Source organism: Papio anubis, chromosome 7, assembly GCF_008728515.1.
Source record: "Papio anubis isolate 15944 chromosome 7, Panubis1.0, whole genome shotgun sequence".
Lineage (NCBI taxonomy): Eukaryota > Metazoa > Chordata > Mammalia > Primates > Cercopithecidae > Papio > Papio anubis.
The window spans coordinates 37,356,897-37,380,071 of record NC_044982.1 but is presented as its reverse complement, the minus strand read 5'-3'; the positions used below and the strand labels follow the sequence as shown (position 1 = coordinate 37,380,071).

General features: G+C 48.1%; 1 protein-coding gene across 2 annotated transcripts in view; it reads left to right on the top strand.

Moving 5' to 3' along the window:
- GALNT16 (polypeptide N-acetylgalactosaminyltransferase 16) overlaps positions 1 to 23,175 on the top strand; it is a 96,313-nt gene that overhangs the window by 583 nt on the left and 72,555 nt on the right. The window lies entirely within an intron of this gene.

Genomic DNA, 23,175 nt, shown 5'->3' with positions numbered 1-23,175 from the left:
GCGGCGGGGCTGGGGCGCACCGACTAAGGGAGGGTGACAGAGGGTGGGGGCTGGGAGAAAGTGCTGCAAGTTTGGTGGGCCCGGCGTGCGCGCGCGGCTGGGAACGTGGCGGCTTTCCCGGCTCTGCGCTACCGGGGCCGGGGTCCTGGGGGCTGCAGGAGCCTCGTGTGCCCCGGAAGGCTGCCGGGCCCAGCGCGCAGCGAGCGGGCTGTGGGAGCCACTCGCAGCCGAGCGCGTAGGTGGCAGTGCGCAGCCCCTCTCCAGCCTTCTGGGGGCAAAGGACATCGGGTGGGGGCGTGCGTAGGGAAGGCTCTCTAGGCGCTGCGCCTAGCTTCGAGCGCCCTTCTGAGCCCGGGTCAACTTGAACCCGCTTCTTCGGCGCGGACACTCAGCTCCCTTAGAGTTCTCTGGGTTGGGGAGAGGTCTCTCACTGTACGCGTCCCTCACTCCCAACATTAGGGTCTGCCACCACGGGTGGGCGGGCAGTGTCAGCGCCCCAGCTTGGCGATACCCTTGCATGAAGTCAGCCTCGCGACATCTAAGCGGGCGGGGAAACAAAGGCGGTGTGGCACAGCGGGGGCGGCGGCGGGGCTGCGGGGGCCCTTGGCGCTCTGGGGACCCGGGCGGGGGCGTGCGGAGCCGCAGCCGCCCTGCAGGGGGCGATCCTGTCGCTGTCTCCGTCCGAGCCCCAGGTGACAGAGCTGTGTGTGGTCAGGCAGGGGCACCTGTTGAGGCGGGAGGCTTTGGCACCCGCCGAGAGCGCGCTCGAGCGGGCGCGTTCTTCCAGACGGGGGCGGTTGGTGGACGGGAGCCTCGGGCGACCCTCGGGACCTACCAGGGCGGGGCAGCCTGGCCGGATGAGGACCAGGAAGAGGAGAGCCGAGTGGGGCGGGGGTAAGGGAGGGAGAGAGCGTGGCGATTCCGACAAGGAAAGATCTGGGCCTGGGGGCGGGGGAGTGAGGAGCTCTGCAGGGGAGGTGCAAGGTCCGGAGGGCTGAGGCTTGTATGGAGCCGAATCCGAGAAACGCATCCAGACGCGGATCTGAACCCCAGGAATATCGGGAAGTTCACTGGAGAGTGTCCCCTCATATTCCCATCCTACCCCAGATTCCGAGCCCCCTGCAAAGGAACCATTATTTCAGGGCTTTGCCTGAGGAGACCTGGGGGGTGGGGGGGTGAGGTTGTGGGTTTTGTCCTAGTTACCAGTCTGGGTGAATTCTCTGGGGGCAAGCCTGATTAGGTTCCCTTCTGGGCTGTCCTCCCAGGACAAAAAGCTGATGAGGAAAAGCCTCCTGTGCTGAGACCCCAGAGTGTTATGATCTGAGCAGAGGGACAGGTTGGAGCTGGAACTGTCCAAACCAGCAGTGGCCTCCAGACCCCAGGGAGCTTCCTCCCCAGGAGCCCAAGCTGCCACATTCATACTCTGTGACAGAAACAGCCCTAGTGCTGTGTCCCTCTTTCTGGTGAGGTGATGGGAGGAGGGTCTGAGTTGGAAGGGGAGGAGAAAGAGGCTGGGCAGGGAGGAGGAGAAGAAGGAAGAGAGCACAGGGGACTGCTGCTCAGAGCCTCTGCTTCGGAACCCGGAACCTAAACCCTGACCTGGCCCATGCACCTCTCTCCCGCTCCTTCCAGAGTCCTGCAAGATCCATTGGGAGGGCCGCTCACATTTCTCAAGAGTCCCAGAATGGTGTAGGGGACCTGCTGGAAGGATTCAGCACTGATTTTGAGGGATGGGAATTGGAGGTCATGAGAATCACCAGTAAATATCCTCTTGTCCATGCTTATTCCCACAGGGTTTGACTTGCTGCAGGTAAGAAAAGGTCTCAGAGCGGGAAGCTAAGTTTAAAGTATGAAGGAGTATCAGGGAGATACTTGGGAGCTGGGAAGTGAAGGTGCAGGAAGAAAGGGAGGATGGAAGTCCCTGGGAGTGGCAGAGCCTTCTGTGGCCACTTAGGGGCACAGCCAGCTCCCTCTTTGTTCTTAAGCTTTAGATGCCTGTTCCACCAGCACTGACCCCCTAGTCATGCACCACTTTTGACAACTGCCTTGCATTGTATCATTGTACTCCTCTCTTCCAGTTATTTCACTTCCATGTGATTCACAGCTGAATGTAAGTAACCCATGCAGGAACTATGCTGGAAGCTCCTTGCATCTCCACATTGATGCACACAGCAAGACTTCTTTTATTTTTTGAGATGGAGTCTCACTCTGTCACCCAGGCTGGAGTGAGGTGGCATGATCTTTGCTCACTGTAACCTCCACCTCCCGGGTTCAAGCAATTCTCATGTCTCAGCCTCTTGAGCAGCTGGGACTACAGGCATGTGCCACCACTCTCAGCTAATTTTTGTAGTTTTAGTAGAGACAGAGTTTCATCATGTTGCCCAGGCTGGTCTTGAACTCCTGACCTCATGTGATCCATTCGCCTCAGCCTCCCAAAGTGCACAGCAAGGCTTCTTAAAGGAGTGAAATAGGATTCTCACCCATTTCTGGGAGCAGTCAATGCTTCACATGCCCTTAATATTATTATATTGTATTCATATCACCTTAATATTTTATTATCAACTGTAACCTGGCTCTAAGTAAGGAGGTAGGGGGATGTATGCTCAAGCTTCTGCAGGCATTGAACCCTTTATTCAACTTAAAAGGGGCAGGTGCAGCTGAGAATTTACTTTCTCCCTGCAGTTTGTGGTAACTACTTATTCAGAAACATTTCTCTGTCTAGTTGGGCCAGGACGCTGCATGTGGATTTTCAGATTCTTAGAGAATGATGTGGCTAGCCCTGCTGTCAGAGACTGGCAAATTCAGACAGGCGTCATCCTCACTCCCTTGGGGAGTCAGAGAGCTGAGCTGGGAAAGGGAGGGTCTGCAGAAGCGCCTGGACCTGGAGGCAGCTCTGCTTTCACAATGTCTGGACTATTCGAAGCCAGCCAAGTTGCTTCTGGACCTTGGCGATGCCTGTTTGGCATTATAGGGTGTCGGCATGGCAACCGTATGGCCAGATTTCTCAAGGAGGTCTTGATTTTTAATATTCTGTCCTGCTGTCAGCCCATGTGTCACCAATTTTGATGTGAAAAATTTGGCTATGGAATCTGTAAAGCTAAAGGGAGATACTGATTCCATCCCTATATGGCTGCTTACGATGTGGCAAGGTTTGTGATTTTTCTATGCTGTACTTGATGGGCGAGGCAGTAGATCTGGGGACACCCCCTTGAATCTACACTGATGCACGCTGGGACAGGACCGCAGCCAAACTGGGAGGCAGGGCAGACACAGCTGGCCTTGAGTCTTCAGTCCTCACAGTTGGGAAGAACATTTGTGGTTGTTTTGGTTTGGGACTTAGGTTTTCCATATGCCAGTTCGCTAACAGGCATGGGTGGGAGGCTAAGGTGTTACATGGAATTTCACTTTACAATTTTTAAAAAGGCTATTCATTTTCGGTATAGGTGCACTCATTTGCGTCAACAGTCTCCTATTTAGAATTGTGAAAGATTTAGGCAAGATTTTTCTTAAACTGGAGTTTCTTAGCCTGAAATTGGGATACTGCTGAATAACCATGGACACAATACTTAACATCTCTGGACCTTGGTTATTTTGTCTGCTGAAGATGAGTTAATGATGTGCAAGGTTTGTTGATCCTGAGATAAGCAGATGATAGCTCCATTTCTAGATGTAAATACATGGCTTTAAGGGAGTTCTCCTGAAAGGTGTTGTGAAGTTTCTGCTTATGGAGGGACATGCTCCTGTCAGGGGAAGTTCCCACAGGAACTCTTGGGGCCTTGTAGGAAGCCCCCGCTTACCTAGCAGAAGGGGATGCAAATGATGGCTTTTCTGGTAGTGTTCTCAGAGAGCAGATGCTTTAATAAGATCTAGAAGAATTTGTATTTTATTTATAATGTGTGCATTTTGGAACTGTGGGAATATGATTTGCCTAAATATAATAACAGAAAGTGATTTCGTATTTAATTGGTTTAGGTACCACACTCGAGAAAGACAGTGAGGAGGAAGAAGCACAAACACCCACAATTCCCTTTGTCAAAATGTTCGGATTTTTTTCTTTTCTTTTTTTTCCTCTTTTCTTTTTTTTTCTTTTTTTTGGACACAGGGTCTCACTCTGTCACCTAGGCCGGAGTGCCGTGGGGCACAGTCATGATTCACTGAAACCTTCTGGGGTCAAGCGATTCCCCTGCTCAGCATCCTGAATAGCTAGGACTACAAGTGTGTGCCACCACACCTGGCTAATTTTTATAATTTTTGTAGAGACAGCGTCTTTCCATGTTGTTCAGGCTGGTCTCGAACTCCTGGACTCAAGGGGATCCTCCCACCTTGGCCTCCCAAAGTGCTGGGATTACAGGCATGAGCCACCGTGCCCAGCCAAAAATGTTCAGATACAAAGGGCCTGATTTCCTGTCAATGGGGTCTGTTCCTGGGCCCTTTCGAGACCTGCCTCTGGGACACGGGGTCAGCCCAGAGGCAACAAAGACTGGGGGTGGGGAGGTCTTTGTTGGTAACTCTCGGCTGCCAGCCCGAGAGTTACCTTCCTGGAAGGCCAGAGATCCAAGGGTGCAGGACTAGTTTTAGGGTGCTGCTCATTCTTCTGCAGGTCTTCTACTTCTGTGCTGTAACAGCATTTCCCCCCCACCCGCTGCTCCAAGAGCTTTGGGAGCATGGCTTCCTTCCCTGGTGGCTGTGTTTGTCCTCTCTGCAGGCAGAGGAAACCCTTAGGCCTGGAAATGCCATTTAAGGTAGAGGTAGGGGAACCCTGGTAGACCAGGACCAGGCTGAGTTGCCCACGGGACTGTCTCACTGTAGTGGAGGAAGCTTCCCTGAGGTTAGAGGGGAGCCTATAGCCAAGTCGTCATTACAGTTACAAGATTGAAGATTTATACCCTGTCTGCTTCTTGAGGAGACCTTAAGCACCTTCCCCATGAACAGTAAAGCAAAGACACAGGAGGCTAAACAGACGTGGAGAGAAACAGAGGAGCCAAGCTTTCAGACATGAGTCAACGCTGATTATACTTGGGCAGTAAATTCGGTTCAGTTAATCAGTGTGCTTGCCTGGTATGGTCACCGACTGTGTGTAGCCCACTCTGAAAATGGTGTCAAGTGGTTTAGTCCCTCTTCTCTGAAAGCTTACCTGTCTAGCCTCCATAGTCACTGTATACTCTGTTATGTTGATAGTGACAACATTCATTGGAGACCTGGATGCTGTGTGTTTTACAAGCTTACCTCTCTGAATCCCCTCAACAACCTAATGAGATAGGTGCCATTGTTAAGTTCTCATACGAGTAAACACACTTACTCATGCTCTGACAACTAGTAAGTGTGCCTGACACTAGGTGTTTCTGACTCCAAAGCCCGGGCTCATGTCTTCCTTCCCCTGGAGCATCTTCTGGGCAAGATCCAAGCCTGGTCTATCAGTGCATCTTTTCTGGGGCACCTGAATCAGCACCTTGCTTTGTATTCACTCCACAAACATTTGTTGGGGAAAAAAATGCAAAAACCATACAGAACAAAATGTTGGCAGTAGGGAGGCAGGATTATGGGCAATCCCTCCTTCCATCTTTTGGGTTTTTACCCCCACATTTTCTGTAATAAGCACCCATTGACATGACAGTGTTCAAACCAACAAAGATAATTATTTTAAAAACATATTTGATGACTGTTTAAGATCACTCTTGACTCCAAAATCAAAGTATAACCTTCTTAACCACATCTCACACTTCTGACTCCCCATCAAAACTTAGCATTGAGCCAACTTTCAGAAAAGGCAAGAGACTTTATTTGAATTATTCTGTAGGGTTCCAAGGAATAGAACTGGAGCCAGGAGGTGAAAGATGCAGGGAGAGAAATTTCTTTGCAGCAGAAGGAAAACATTCTCACAGAACCATCCAACATCGGAGCAGTCCAAAGGCCGGCCAGGGTTTCTCTCCACGCTCCCCGTTGGCCCTTAAGTGCACCCAACAGCAGCGGGAAAGGGAGAAAAAAGACTCTCTGTCATGAAATAGGGCCCAATTATTGCACAGCAAGAGCCCTGCACCCTGGGAAATAGGCGGGCCCCATGCACTGAGGCCAGCCCAGGACAGGGTAACGACCAGAAATGCATAACTTCTGCTGTACTCCTCTCTGCCCTGTTCCTTTGGAGCTGCCAAGCAAGGACAGAGAGAGGAAGCCAAGGCTGGTCAGAGGCAAAGCTGCAAAGTTGGAGGCACTGGTCTTTAGCATCTTTCCTCTCCCAGGACTGAGGCCTGCATACGTGTTTCTGCCTGGTGGAGGCACCTTGAGTCTGACTCTTCCCATATTCCACTTCTATTTTCCCAATCCAACCCAGGTGTGATTTCCAGGTTACCTGTCCTGTCGCCCAGGGCCCTGACTGTTGCTGCCTGGGGTGGCGCTGGCTAGCAGTGCCCCTGAACTGTGTGCTTATGGAGAAGCCACAGCCCTGGCCTGCTTGTCTCCCCACACCCCTAAACTTCGGCTGCACCCTTGAACTGTATCTGGCTAGAGACAGTATGGTCACCCAGGGGACTTTTGTGAACATTTCACACCAGACAGGAGTGGCAGGCCAGAGGTACTTTGGGAAAGAGGGGGCGACTGGAAGAAGCTTGTTGATCATATTATGTAGGGAAGATAAGGCTCAGGCAAAATTTGAGGCGGCATGGAGGCAGGTCTGCCCAGGTACCGCCTTCCCACTTCTCCAGACCCATTAGGAATAACTTCACATTTCGCTGAGGAGCACCAGCTCCTCTTTCTTGCTGTTTCACAAAGTGAGGTGTGGCTCTCTGTAGAGCAGGGACAACATTGTCTCAGAGTTAGAGGCGGGTGACATGCCTTCATGTGAATTGTGCTGTTGCAGGATTTTCCTAGGCCCCTAGATGGGCCAGGCAGAATGGAGTGGCTCAGGATGGAAACAGAAGTTGGCTGTCAGCAGGGGATGGAGAGAGGGAATGGAGAGAGGATGTGAATGAAGGCCGAGGGATCCCATTTCTAGGCTCAGCCCTGCCCACAAGGGACTGTGTTTCCTTAGGTGAGTCACTTCCACTCTGTGGACCATAGTTTCCTCATCTGTCAGGTGAGGGTTGAACTACAGGATGTCGGAGGTCCCTATCAGCTGAAATCATCTTGGACTTTGTTGAACTTCTCACACAAAAGTGAGGTGGCCTTCAGCCAGGGCTTAAGTCCTGATAGTGCTTGAATTAAGGAGACTAAGACCAGAGAGTGAGGTGTACAGAGACCTCGACCACATGTGTTGAGAAGGGCTGTAACCTTTAAATTCTCATAAGGAATAAACTGGCCCTCCTCCTTCCCCTTTCTCTTCCCTTGAAACACAGTCTGATGGAGTTACGCAGCTCCCTGCCTGCTGTACTAGAAGCCTAAGATATTTGTGAGTGTGTCTGAGAACACACAGGCATGTATACAGAAGTGTCTACAAGTAGACTTCAGATATCTCAACAATCTTGGAAGACCAGAAGGAAGCTACAAAGACCCCTTTGCAGAGCATAAATAGCCACAACACCCGTGGACTTTACTCAGAAGACAGGCATGGAATCGCCCATAGGCCACAGTCTGGAAATTAACATTGTTTATAACAATTGATTTCAGTAGTTCAGGGGGTTGGTCATCTCCTGGCAACTTTCAGTTTTCCTAGGTTACAAATATAGTAGATTGGATGAAGCAAGATGAGGGAATTACTAGGAGCTGCTGACACACTGAGAAGTGACAGCTGACAGCAAAGGCCTAGCCAGGAAGGGCTGTGTGAGGTAGGAGTGGCCCTGGCCCCTGCTGCCTCCACATACACACAAGATCAGAATGCTGAAGGCAGCATCTATTCATTCTCTTGACAATTATTTACTGAGCACGTACTATGTTCTAGGACTGTTACAGGCCTGGAAATAACAAACCAGGTAAAATCCAAGCTCTCAAGGGGCTCATATTCTAGCAGGGAGAGGCAGAAAATAAACAGAGAAAGATATATTAGGTGGTGGCAAATACTACGAAAGTAAAGCAGCATAAGGGGGCAGAAAGATGGCAAAAGGATGGCCAGGAAAGGCCTCTGGTAAGACTTCATTGGAGATGGCATTGGCATGCAAAGAGAGTGAGCCATGCGGACCTCTAGGAAGATAGTGTTCCAGACAGCCTAGGCCAGGGCGCCATCCCCGGAGAGTGTGTGCTTAGAGGGGCAGCTGGAGCAGGAGGAAAAGTGCCCACAGCAGAGGCCAGACCATTAGGCCTTGCAGACTGTGGTAAAGATAGGCTCAGAAATCCGTCCCTGAATCATCAGGAAGTGATAAATTCCACTCGGTGCACAGGCTTGGTAAATCAGGGAACTGTGTCATTCATTTCAGAAAATTTTCCAGCAAGATGCTCAAATTTAGTTGTTAGTGTTGGTTCTTTTTTCTTTTTTTAAGACTTTTTTCCTTTGCAGGATATGTGTGTGTATAAAAGTGTTGGTTCTTAAGGAGGTAAGTGTAGGTTCGTTGGAAAATGTTCTGTGTCTTGGAACACTTCATTTCCTTATAATGTGGGATCAATGTGTGTTGTGTGTGGTATGTGTGGGGTGTGGTGTGTGGTGTTTGTGGTATGTGTATGTGTAGTGTGTATGTTGTGTGGAATGTGTGATGTGTGTGTGATATATGGGCACCTGGTGCACAGGGCTCTTGGTGGGGAACTGAACTGTGGCTGTTCATTCAGGCACCTTTTCCAGCAAGATGCCCAAATTTATTGTTAGTGCTGGTTCTTTTTCTTTTAAGACTTTTTCCTTTGCAGGACAGTATAAAGCAAGTTGGTTCCATGAGGTAAGTGTAGGTCTCATGGAATGTTCTGAGGTCTTGGAACACTCTTATTCTTTTATAAATGTGGATCAATGTGTTGTGGTATGTGTGGTGTGTGGGAAGGTGGTGTTTAGAAGGTATGTGGAATGTGGAGAAACCAGTGGAAGGGGGTCTGAGGAGATCTGACGGTGGTCTGAGGGAGGTGGATCTTAGGTGGAGGGTCTTAGGAAGGAAGAGGGGAATGGATGGATGGATAACGGATGGACTGGGACAAGGACAGTGAACGCAGTGTGTGGTGCGTGATGGTGAGCCCAGTGCAAGAAGTGTGTGATGTGTGAGCCAGGAAGGGCGGTGAGACGGGCTCTGTAAGGGTGTGTGTGTGTGTGTGTGTGTGTATGATGGGCAAGGGAGGTGTGATGTGAGGCTGGTGGAGGGTGCTGGTGCCCTAAGCGATGTAAAAGGGAACAGATAATGGAGGCCTTGTTGAAATATCGGAGTGGGGCAGGCTGGGGAGGACTCTGTCTGGAAGGAGAGTTTTGTGTGGGATGGAGAATTCCTCTGAATGGTGGTACCTGATCAAACCCGCCTTTGTCTCCTTGTCTGGTTCGTGGTGTTCTCTTCTGGTACAGTTGGGACTCTGGAAATTGTTTTCTGGCAATGCAGGAACTTGGAATCCCTGCCCCTCCCCACAGCTTTTCCTCTGTTCGAGCAGACCCCCTGCAGGCTGAATTTTTCTGGGGCCTTCCCTGAGACACAGAGCAGGCACTCGTGTGGGGCGGGTAGTCACTGCTGGGTGGGAGTGGGCACTGTGCAGCTGTTTTTCGGGCAGGCAGTGGATAAAAGGGGCTGCCCTCAGGAGGCAGACAGCTCTGCCGGGCCCTTCTGAGGTGTGTCCTCTGAGGTTCAGTGGCTCCTCCAGTGCCCAGGTGACTGGTATGACACAGCGTCGTGTGTCTCTGGCAAGCTGCAGGCAGCTTTTTTCTGTGGTTTGGGTCACACACAGTTCCAATCCCCTGGCAGTCGCACCCTGTGAGATGCTGCTTGTCAAAGTTCAGATTTTCATCCCTTCATCTTCTCACAGCAGCTCTGCCTGTAGCTTCTTTAAACAAACTGTAGGGGAGGGCTTCTGTTACTTCAAGGTCTTTCATGTCAAGTAAGGGAAGCTGGCCTTGGGCTGCCACAGCCCACTGAGGCAACCTGAGTTGCCTTCCAAAGTTGCCAGGTGAGCGGTCTGCTCCAGGGGGCTCCGCTTCTGATGCCTCACACGTCTGTGACCTGATTATTTGCTTGGAAGTCATCTTTTCCCCTCCCTGTGGAAGTTCTCACTCGATAGGGAAATGCAGGGAGTGTGGGAGGCCTGGGGTACTATCCCAGGGATGGGGAGCAGCGCAGCCTGGGGCTCAGGGAGAAAGAACATGTGATCGCCTAGTGATGGCTTGCTGGGGATCTGGTGATTTGAAGGGGCGAAGCAGTCAGGACTGAGCACAGCCCCCAGAAATACCGCACCAACCTGGAGGCCGGATGAAGAAGGAGAACCAAAGGTCAGGGTAAACACACCGCAAGGACCAGGGAAGGCAAGGGAGCAGCAGGCCAAAGCGCATCTCCAAGTGGAAAGCAGAGGCTACCCACGGTGATGGGTGAGTGCAGTCTTGGTGGTGCCTTGTGGGGGCATGAACACGGCAGAGGCCTTCTCCCAAAACAACAATGGGAAATGGCTCATCGCTGGATGTACCCCAAGACTGCCGACTACAGTTTGGTTTTTTTTTTTGTATACCAGAGAACACAGCATCACCCAACTACCTCTTCCAGACAATGCAGGGTGCCTGAACCACACCGGGGCCAGGGCTCTGGGGCTGGGACTCACAGCGAGGTAAGGATGGGCTAGCTCAAGGCCTATGGAGCTTGGAGATCTGAAGGCCAGTGCTGGGGCAAAACTGAGGGCAGGCCAACCAGAGATCCCAAGAAAGATCCCTGGCAGAGAGGAAAACTGGGCATAAAGTGACAGGTCTGAAAGAGTGCTCAGAGGAGCCAGTCCCTGGGATCCCCGAAACCAAGCCGAGTCATAGGAGCTCCAATGGGAGGCTGGCATCTGCCCAAGGCTGGGGAGAGCCCTCCTCGGCACAGGGTCCAGACTGTACTCACCAATGCAGTGGTCGCCAGCCATAGGTGGCCACCGAGTGCTTAGAATGTGGTTAGTGCAACTGAGGAACTGAACTTTTCATTTTGATTCTCATTGATTTAAGTTTTGAAACAACTCTCATTTTAGCTGTGGGAAAATATTTGGGAATGTTTAGAACTTCGGTGTGTGGAATCTATATTTTCAACTGTAAATTTTTGTGAAATCTCAATACAGATCAAGTATCTGTACTGAAAATTTAGTATCTGAATTGAAATCTGCTGTAAAATAGATATCGGATTTCAAAGACAGAAAAAGAACTAAAATGCCTTGCTAGTATTTTTTACATATTGAAATGATAATTGGATATATTAGGTGAAATAACATATTATTCAAGTTAACTTCATCTATTTCTTTGTATGTTATGTGGCTACTAGAAAATTTTAACTTGCATACACAGCTTGCAGTCTATTTCCACTGGGCAGTGCTGGCACTCACATTCATGCATATGCCCTCTCTTAAGTGCTAGGAGGGACCAGGTGCTGTGGCTCATGCCTGTAATCCCAGCACTTTGGGAGGCCGAGGAGGGCAGATCGTCTGAGGTCAGGAGTTCAAGACCAGGCTGGCTAACATGGTGAAGCCCCATCTCTACAAAAATATTAACCGGGCCTGGTGGCATGCACTTGTAATCCCAGCTGCTCAAGAAGGGGAGTCACAAGAATTGCTTGAAGCTGGGAGGTGGAGCTTGCAGTGAGCCAAGATCGCACCACTGCATTCCAACCTGGGCAACAGAGTGAGACTCCATCTCAAATAAATAAATAATCAAAAAATGCTAGGAGATTATCCAAGGAAGGTTATACAGTCATGTGCTGCAACGATGTTTTAGTCAACCATGGACTACATACACGACAGTGGTCCCATGAGATTATAATGGAACTGCAATAGTCTTCACCTACTGACCCTATAGCCATTGTAATGTTGCAGCACAATTAACTTTATTTCAAAAAATCAATTTAGTGTAGACTACATATACAGTGTTTATAAAGTCTACAGTCATGTAACATCCTAGACCTTCCCATTCACTCATCACGGACTCACTGACTCACCCACAGCAATTCCCAGTCCTGCAAGCTCCATTCATGGTATGTGGCCTGTACAAGTCTACCATTTTTTGTCTTCTGTACTGTATTTTTACTCTACTTTTTCTAGGTTTAGATACCTACAGATATAAAAATACTTATTGTGTTACCGTTGCCTACCATTCAGGACAGTAACATGCTATCCAGGTTTGTAGCCTAGGAGCAACAGGGTATCCCATATAGCCTAGTTGTGCTGGAGGTTATATATACCATCTAGGTTTGTGTAAGTGCACTCTGATGTTTGCACAGTGATGAACTTGCCTAATTACACATTTCTCAGAATGGATAAGGAATGCATGACCATATATAAAGTGAAGAATCTGGCTGTGCATCCTAGTTTACCTTGACTTCAGGATTAGATCTTTCCATTCCAGCTGCTGCTGAGCTATTGGTTCCTAATTCACCATTATCCGTGAGCATGGGATACCTCCCAGCATGGGCCCTAGTCCTCATATCATCATTAAAAACAAGGTCAATATTTTTTGCAGTGTCTTCTCTTTTAGAAATCCCTTCTAAGCTCTTGCTGTGATGAAAATGGGTTTTGGAGGAGGGGTAGGAGCAGTGGAGGCGAGAAGCCTTTTACTCCCCTGGAAGGTAGAGGGATTAGTTCCAGTCTGTTGCTTTTGGTGTTTTGTCTTTGTCCTGTTAGAGCCAGAATGACAAGTAGGTCTCAGCTCTAATGCCAACTCAGAACCTGTGGAAGTGGCAGCCTGGAGCACTGCGATGAGGATTCTGGAGCTGCCTCCAGGCCGAGCGGGAAAGAGGCTATGATCAATTCGCCATGTCTGTAAAGGGCTTGGAAAGGGACCCTAGGACATGCACCTTGTATTTACTAATCCTGCATTAGGTGAGGATGTCTTCTTGGAGTGATTTTTCTCCACTTTAGAGATCTGATATGCTTTAAGACATCGGCCACTTTGAAGAAGCAGAGATGAGGCTTACATTGAGCCAGAACATGTGCAGAAGACACATTCTCATCTCCTTGGGCCAGAATCCTAGCTAAGGAGATGTGTGACATTTTAGTAAGCATTCCTATCGGGAAAATCTCAATACCCCCTTCACCTACTTGGTGAGGGTGAGCTTGGCTCTGATCCGGGGTCAGCTTACTGGCAACATAGGACATCGTTAGAGCCATAAACCCAAGAAGAGTAGGAATCTGCAGGGTCTGGGAGAAATGGGAGGGGGTGGCTCTTTTTCTGTCTTTCCTCTTCTTCACTTAAAAACAGGAGCTGTGGATTTGAGAACATGTCCTGCTTCTTGGTGCTAAATTTCTGATGATGGCTTTGTTCAGGGTGCAGCATAGCATAGTGGACATTGGAGCCAAAGTGTCGGGGTTCTAGTTCTGCCACTTACTAGCAAGTTACTTAAGCATTCTGTGCCTCTGGCTTCTCGTCTGTAAAATGGGGATACTAGTAATCCTCATTTTAGAGGGTTACTCTGAAGATTGAGTTAATTCCCATCTAGAGTTTGGAATTGTGCCTAACTCATAGTAAATGCTGTACAAGCATTTTTTTTTTGGAGATGGAGTATACAAATACAAATTGTTATACAAATTAATATACACATTTGTACTATAAGTTATTATTTGTTAATTTGTGTATTAGTTACCTAGTTCTATGTAACAAATCACCCCAAAACTTAATGACTTAAAACAATAATTATTTATTCTCTCTCATTGGGTCAAGGAATTTGGGAGTGGCTTGGCTAAATGGTTCTGGGTTTTCTCATGTGGTTGCAAACAGATGTCAGCCAGGGCTGTCGTTATCTAAAGGATTGAAGGTGTTTCTCTCATATGATTGGCAAGTTGGCGTTCGCTGTTGGCAGAAGACCTCAGTTCTCCACGTGGGTCTCCACAGGCCTCCTTGTGTGTCTTGTGTGTCTTCATAGTATGGTGGTTGGCTTCCTCCTGAGTAAACAATCTGGGAGACCCAGGCAAATATTGCAGAGCCTTGTATATGTGTGAATGTAGTCTTGGAAATCTCATAAACAGAAGAGTAATATGATTTGAGAGATTGCTGCGGCTGCTGGTTTGATAATAGATCAGAAGACAGCAGGGATAGAAGCACTTTTTGACTGTCCGGTTTGTTCTGGTACTTTCCCCCTTGACCAGCACAGCAGGCCTCAAGCTGATTATTACTGTCCTCATTTTACACATCAGAACTTGACTCAGAGATGGCAGGTTACTTGCCAACAGAGCCAGGATTCTACCAGGACTGCCCGGCTTCAAAGCTGTGGACACACCTACTTGTCAGGATACCCACCACCTACAGCTTACAAGGGGAAAACAGATTCTGCGAAGGATCTTAGTTCCCTTATACCTTCAAGTCCAGATGGGGAGCCTCAGAGGGCCGAGAGGTACTCATGGGTCAGACAAAGGATTGGAGTGAGGAAGGGGTGACCGTAGCAGCTGCCATAGCTGTGGGAAGATAGAGGGACGGGGGCAGAGTTTGGAAGGTGTTAGGGAGTAGAAGGATGCAGCCTGGGGAGAGCCCCTGCAATTGACTTAGGCTCTCCAGATTAGAACCTGTGAGGTCAGGGAAATTCTTGGTGTTATTTATTATACCCTAGAGAGTTCCATGCAAAGGAAGCGGGACCACCCACTTGGGCTGGAGTACCTTGCAGGAGTAAAATAAATGAAATCGATCAGTATATATATCAGTATGAATGGAGCTAAAAAATATGATGTTAGGGGGGAAAAGAACTGCATTGCAGAATTGATTATTTAGTATGATACCATTTATGTAAATTAAAATAATACAAAACAGTTCCGTATATAGTCCTTGTGTGTGTGTGTGTGTGTGTGCGCGGGCACGCCCATAAACATCTCAAAGTATAAAAGTGGAACTGGCCAGGCACAGTTGCTCATGCCTGTAATCCCAGCACTTGGGGAGACTGAGGCAGGAGGATTGCTTGAGCTCAGGAGTTTGAGACCAGTTTGGGTATCATAGTAAGCCTCTGTCTCTACAAAAATTTGTTTTTCATTAACCAGGCATGGAGGCATGCACCAGAGTAGTCCCAGCTACTCTGGAGGCTGAAGTGGGAAGATTGCTTGAGTCTGGGAGGTCATGAGGCTGCAGTGAGCTGCGATCATGCCACTGCACTCCAAACTGGGCTACAAAGTGAGACATGTTGTATTAGTCTGTTTTCACGTTGCTAATAAAGACATACCCGAGACTGGGCAGTTTACAAAAGAAAGAGGTTTATTTGGACTTACAGTTCTACATGGCTGGGGAAGCCTCACAATCATGGCAGAGGATGAAAGGTGGTGGCAAGAGAGAATGAGGAGGAAGCAAAAGTGGAGACCCCTGATAAATCCATCAGATCTCGTGACTTATTCACTATCACAAGAATAGCACAGGAAAGATGATTCAGTTACCCACACTGATTCAGGTACCTCCCATTGGGTCCCTCCCACAACACGTGGGAATTCTGGGAGATACAATTGAAGGTGAGATTTGGGTGGGGACACAGCCAAACCATATCACCTGTTTCCAAAAAAAGAAAAAAAAAGAGGACCAAAGAAGATACACAGCACACTTATGACAGTGAGTGTCGTGGAGGGAGACGGGAGAGAGGATCAAAAGCGAGTGGGACTTTATCTGTAATGTTTTGTTTCTGTTGTTTTTGTAGTTTTGTTTGCTGTGGTTTTTTTATAAGAAAGAAGCTTGAAGGCCGGGCATGGTGGCTCATGCCTGTAATCCCAGCACTTTGGGAGTCCGAGGCGGGCGGATCACAAGGTCAAGAGATCGAGACCATCCTGGCCAACATGGTGAAACCCTGTGTCTGCCAAAAATACAAAAATGAGCTGGGTGTGGTGGCGGGTGCCTGTAATCCCTGCTACTCAGTAGGCTGAGGCAGGAGAATCGCTTGTACCTAGGAGGTGGAGGTTGCAGTGAGCCAAGATCGCACCACTGCACTCCAGCCTGGGCGACAGAGTGACTCCGTCTCAAAAAAGAAAAAAAAGAAAGAAGCTTGAAGCAAATCTAACAAAATAGAAACAGTTATTAATTCTGGTGGCAGTACAAGTAATTGTATTCTTTGTCTTTGTCCTTTCTGGAATAAAAAAAACCTCTAATTTTAAAACATGTTTAAAGTAAAAGGAAAGAAAGAGTTTGTGACTAAGGTTGCTGGATCTCAGCTGTATGAAGGTTGAGAAGGAGGATGCAGTGGAGGACCGAAGGCAAAATTCCTGTTCCCCCAAGCCTGTCACCCATGTGGCACTGTGGTCACCTGCCTGGAGGACAATCAAAGTGATTCTTGATTCTTCTGAACCTGAAGATCAACCCTGATGGACTGTCGTTGAAGGCACTGGTCATGGAGAAAGGACTTCCCTGCTGAGAGCCAAGGCAAGAGAGACGAGATCCCAGGACCTGAAGGCCAATCTGTAAAAGGGCTGAATTGTCAAAATTGGGTGTGTCTTCACAAAGGACAAATGACAAATCCTTTTGATAGAAAGGTATGAGGTCAAAGACAAAAAGCCTTTATTATTATATTTTCTCCTTTTTTTTTTTTTTTTTAAGAGACAAGGCCTCCCTCTCTCACCAGGTTGGAGTGCTATGGTGCTATCAAAGCTCACTAACCTCCAACTCCTGGGCTCAAGCAATCCACCCACCTCACCCTCAGCCTGTAGCTAGGACTAGGTGCACACCACCATGCCTGGCTAATTTTTAAATTTTTTGGAAAGACAGGGTCTCACTACGTTGCCCAGGCTGGTCTTGAACTCCTGGGCTCAAGCAGGCCTTCCACTTTGGCCCCCCAAAATGCTAGGATTATGGGTGTGAGCCACCACACTGGTCATGTTCTGTCCCTTTAGACATAATATGTGTTTAATACACAAGAAGGAAATCAAAAGGAAGGAAATAAAAATCACCCCAAATCCTATCATTCAGGGTTACTGCTATTAATGTTTTGGCAAATAATTGATTCAGATCTTTTTTGATTGTTTTTTTTAAAAAGGAAATTATAGGTTCCATACTGTTTGTAACTTGTTCTTTTTATTTAACACTATATCATGAATACTCTTCTGTATCATACTCTTCTTTCAAATATTTTTAAATGACTGTCTGGAATTTCACTGCTGTCTACTGTTCCATAGACTATATAATCACAGTTCATAAATGATGAATGTTTAGATTAGGTTGGACTATATGACGTTGTATTTTAGGTAAAAAATTGTCAAATTGGCAGTTTCTTATGGTCTAACCAAATATGTTGTCCAGTGTTTCACTGTTATAAACAACACAATGAGCATTCCTGAAGGCAAATCTTTGCACGTAGCCTTGATTAATTCCTTAAATAAATACCTCGAAATGAATTGTTGAACATAAAGACAGGATGTGACGGGGTTGGAATTAGGATGAGGCAAATTATCTATGCACAGAGCCAAATCCTGTCTTTATCTTAATTTTTTTTTTTTTTTTTTTTTGAGACAAAGTCTTGCTCTTGTCACCCAGGCTGGAGTGCAATGGCGCGATCTCGGCTCACTGCAACCTTCACTTCCCAGGTTCAAGTGATTCTCCTGCCTCAGCCTCCCGAGTACCCGGGATTACAGGCGCCCGCCACCACTCCCGGCTAAATTTTGTATTTTTAGTAGAGACGGGGTTTCACCATGTTGTCCAGGCTGGTCTCGAACCCCTGACCTCAGGTGATCCGCCCACCTTGGCCTCCCAAAGTGCTGAGATTACAAGCGTGAGCCACCAAGCCTGGCCATTTATCTTAAATTTTAATATTTTGTTCATTAAGAATTTTTTGCATTAATTTTGATTTTTAAAAATACTTCATTAAAATATTATGTACTTAATTACTGAGTTTTTGAGGGTCCCTTTACATTTGCACCTGAGGTGAGTGCCTCACTTGCATTACCCTGAAGGTAACGATAGCACTACCTTTTAGAGTCGTTAAGATGAGTCAATCTTTTGTAAATCTCAGAACACTGTCCATAGTAAGTGTGTTCAATAAATGTTATGTACATCTCCTAAAACAGCATTGATTTTCTTTTTTTTTTTTTTTTTTTTTGAGACGGGGTCTCGCTGTGTCGCCCAGGCTGGAGTGCAGTGGCGCGATCTCAGCTCACTGCAAGCTCCGCCTCCTGGGTTCACGCCATTCTCCTGCCTCAGCCTCCCGAGTAGCTGGGACTACAGGCGCCCGCCACCTCGCCCGGCTAGTTTTTTTGTATTTTTTAGTAGATACGGGGTTTCACCGTGTTAGCCAGGATGGTCTCGATCTCCTGACCTCATGATCTGCCCGTCTCGGCCTTCCAAAGTGCTGGGATTACAGGCTTGAGCCACCGTGCCCGGCCAACAGCATTGATTTTCTTGTGTGCAACAAGCACTAAGCTAGAAGCTGGTTTATAAGGATGAATAAGATGCAGTTCCTGCCCTCAAGTTGCTCAGCCCTGTAAGGGACCGAGTGAGTGTGGGAAGGGCTGTGGGAGCCATGGCAGGGCGTATGCCGAGTATAGCATAGTCTTGGTCAGCTTCACTGAGGGCTGAATCTTTGAAGATGAGCACGTGCTTGGTGGACAGGGGAAGGAACATCAGGTAAGGGGTGTGGCCTAAGCAAAGGCTTGGCATAGTAACCCCAATTACATCTTGTAGGGTCGTCTCATAGGGTCATCTCATGGGGTCATAGCCTGAATGGAGGGGGAGTAGGCCGAGAAATAAAACTGGGCTGTTGGGGAAAGAGACTGCAGCTTCACCCTGAAGCTGGTATTTATTCTGTTCCCAAGCCACACAGACTACAGGACAGTCCAGCCTAGAATAACCTACTCATGTTCCCAGGGGCGCCCCCCCCGCCATGCAACAGAAATAATGGTGCCTAGTATTGATTTATTTTTCTTATTTTTAAAATTTTGTATTGTAGTAAAATACATATAAGATAAACTTTACCATCTTAACCATTTTTAAATGTACAAGTCAGTGGCATTAAAGACATTCACGTTGTTGTGTGACCATCACTACCATTCATCTACAGAGCTCTTTCATCTTCCCAAACTCGAACTCCATGCCCATTAAACACTAACTCCCCATTTCCCCTCTCCCTAGCCCTTGGAGGCCACTATCCCGCTTTCTGTCTCTATGACCGTGACTACTCTAGGTACCTCAGATAAGTGGAATCCTGTAAGGGGTGTCTTTTGTGATGGCTCGTTTCATGTAGCGTCGTGTCCTCAGTGTTCATCCATGTTGTAGTGTGTGTCAGAATTTCCTTTTTTTAAGGCTGAATAATAAATACTCCTATGTATGTCTATACTGTATTTTGTTTATCCATTCATCCATCAGTGAACCTCCTGGGCTGCTTCAACCTTTTGGCTAATGTACATAACGGTGCTGCAAACACGGTGTACAAATATCTGTGCAAGACACTGCTTTCGGTTCTTTTGGGTGTATATGCAGAAGTGGAATTCCTGGATCGTATGGTAATTCTATTTTTAATTTGTTGAGGAATCACCGTACCTTTTTCTTACCATTTTTTTGCTGGATAAGGGAGCTGAGGCATCCAGCACAGTGCCCACACCTAGAAAGTGTACAATGAACATTGTTGACTGGATGAGGCACATGGAAGTTGAGTCACTTGCCCAAGGTCCCAGAGTTGGTGCCAGATTCGGGGAACAGCCAGATTAGAATCCAGAGGGCAACTCTAGGGCCCAAAGGCTCTTTACCTCCAGGTTGTACAGCTCCCTGAGAGGGCCTGGCTCCATCAGTTTCATGATGTCTTCTCTTCCCTTTCCTCCCCTTGGGGAAGAAACTGAGGTTACAGCCCTTAGGGGAGCCCCCACTGCCTTCGCTGCAATGAATTGCAAAGGTGGCCAAACTGCTCATGGCTAATAAAAACACGGAGTCTTCACCACATGCCCACAGCAACGCCCAAGACCAGGGCAGCAGCTGCTGTGCACCAACCCAACTGTGCTGCAGATTGCTTTTCGTTAGCTGTTCCTTGTATACCCAGTGGACAGAGTCTGTGATTGTACTTGACCTCCACAGTGCCTGGTCCATGGTGAGCACTTGGGGACTCTGCAATGATTGAACCTACAGGGCCTACTGTGTGTCATACCCAGAGCAAAAAGCTTGACACATTCTCTGATTTAATGCAGTGAACTAGGAACTGTCAGTATCTCCATTTTGCAGATGAAAAAACTGAGACTCAGAGAGGGTGTGACAGCTAATCAGTCACAGTGCTAGGATATAGAGCAGGCTTCTGGGTTCCTAACCACACAGGCATATTAAACAGGAGGAGGACCTCATTCAGCTCCAGACCTTGTTAGGTGTGCAGGGTCCCACTCAAAGCCCCTAAAGAACCCTGGATTGGGATGGAGGAAAAGGATGAGAGGAAAAGAGGGACAATTGCAAAGCTGGTGGACCCAGTGCTCTGCTTGTCTGCCCTCCCCGCTTTCAATGTTCTGTGAGCCTGGTGGTGGAAATCTCTCTCCTTTGTTGCCAGCAGGGCTGGAGGCTGCATCCCTATGTAGTCATGACACCAGCCGAACCCTCCACTCCTGGGTTTCATGGCTCACGTGACCCCAACGAGAAGTGGCTTGTTAAAAACTCTGACGCCAGCCTTTCTCCATCCCAGCACACAGGCATGTGCCATTTCTGAGACCTAATATTTTACAAGCCTGTATTGAAGGACCCAATACAGTCTCCCATTACTCCAAACACAGTCCTCTGCCCGAGGGTGGGCGCTGGGTGGGAGCTGAGACTGTCCCCAGGGCCTGTCTAAACCCCAAGTAACCATGATGGTCATTAAAGAAACAACACTGATTTTGAAATTGCCTCCTGCTGGTATTTGCATGCACAGAGCACTTCAAAGACTAAGTGTTAGGATTATGAATTTTCATATGTTTCGTTGTGGGGTTTGTCCCAAAGAACCTATGAGAAACATCAGACTTGATGAAGAGGATGTCTGCACTAGCTGGACTTTGTTTTCTTTATGTGAAGACAACTCAAGTTGCATGGTGAGGTTTCATCACTTTCAGAGGGGCTTGTAACCTGGGACCACCCGCGTCCCTTGGAGGCGATTCCTTGCATAGTTCCCTTGCACGCTGCCTGCGTGGACACCGTGTTGAGTGGCACTGGAGTGCACAGGCCTGGAGTCAACCAGATCTGGATTCGAGTCCCCGACTTTCCTCATCTATTGTTCCCTCCACTCACTGTGCTCCTTCCACACTGCCCTCCTTTCTTTCCAACAGGACCAACAGGACCTCAAGTTGTCCTGCCCTGGGCCCTTTGCACAGGCCATCCTCTCTGCCTACAACACCCCCAGCTCCTCAGATCTGACCAAGGTTGGCTCCTCTCCCCAATCCTCTCCAGCCTGTACCTTGCTGTATTGCCTTCCCCACGGTGATCACCCTCGGAAATGATTTTTTTAGGGTTCCCTTTTATAAAGATAATGTGAACGTGAGCCCTGTATCTGCTCTAAGTGCAGGCTTAAGAATTTGTCCTATTTATTTATTTGAGACAGAGGCTCCCCCCGTTGCCCAGGCTGGAGTGCAGTGGTGCTATCTTGGCTCACTGCAACCTCCGCCTCCTGGGTTCAAGCAATACTCCTGCCTCAGCCTCCTGAGTAGCTAGGATTACAGGTGCACACCACCACACCCGGCTAATTTTTGTATTTTCGTTAGAGACGGGGCTTCACCATGTTGGCCAGGCTGGTCTCAAACTCCTGACCTCAAGTGATTCTCCCACCTTTGTCTCCCAAAGTGCTGGGATTACAGGCGTGAGCCACCGCGCCTGACCAAAATGATTTTTATGTGTTCTTTACTGCTCTCCATCCCACCTCTTCCACTAGCATTACAGCCCGTGAGGGGCAAGGCCATCTGTGGTGTTCACTTCTGTACCACCAGATCAGCCCCTGCCATGCAGACACCTGTAAATTTGTGCATTTACCATGGAGCAAGTGATCTCACCTTTCTCAGACTTGGTTTCTTCATCAATAAAATGAGCATGATTATGGTCACAGAATTACATGAAAAGAGACACTGTGCACACATTAGTACATCTTGGAACAGAACAAGCACATCACAAATGATGGATCATTAATGTCATTCACCTGAGTTCCTTGAGCACATCAGGGAGTGCACCTGTTTAGCTGCATCAGGGCCTGGACAGTGCCTGGCACTTGGTGGGCACACAGTAAATGTTGCCTGAATCGGAGGGAGGCTGGCCAGTATTGATATGGCTGCAGTTTATTTGCTCACTTGGCCCTTCATAGTCTGCATCACCCATGTCATGGTTGCTAGGATGTTGGTTTGTCTGCCATGGTCACACTTGGCCTATTACAAGTCCTGACTCTTGGGCTCAGGCTGGTGAGTAGCTTTGTGTAATGTGCCAGGGAGCTTTTCCAAGGTAGGAAAGACAGGATGGTAGTTATCACAAGGATGAAGACCACCAATGCTGGAATCTAGCTGTCTGGGTTCAAATTTAGCTCTACCACTTACTAGCTGTGTGACCTCAGGCAAGTTACTTAACCCCTCTATACCTCATACCTACATCACAGGGTAGTTAAGAAGATTTGATTATTTACTCTAAGTGGTGCTGTTAGAATGGTGCCCAACACTTAGTAAGTGCTGCATTCATTTTGTTTGTATTATTATCCCTCTGCTTTCTTAGCTTCCCTGTGTCATGTATTCATTCATTTAAGATATATTCATTATGCACCTACTATGTATCAGGAACTGTACAAGGGACTGGCAAATCAAAGATGAACAAGAACAACATTCTGGCTCCTGTCTTCAAGTTGCTTACAGTAAGGTGGGAATTGGTGATAACAGAGGTGCGGATAAATACCAGGAGAGGGTGTGCTTAAGAATGATGTGGCACATCCTTACCCATCCTGATTTGGAAAAATGGATTCCTGCCTTTTGGTGCTCACACTTGCCCTGCTATACAATCTTTGACCCTCTCCTGAGACTAGACTCGACTTCTCAGGGCTGGACATCCTCCTTATCTTCCCCCAAACACCTGCTGCAGTTCCTCGAGAAGGGGATGCCTGCTCTTCAGGCACAAGGAAGCAGAGGCACCACCTCAATGCCAGCAGCCAGGCCATCCTGCCACCCTCCAGACTCCAGAGGCAAGTGGGCCCATCAGCAGCAGCAAGGAGAGAGAGATCAATGCACCTGTCTCAGGAGCTGCACACAGGAGCTCCCAACAGCGGGTCA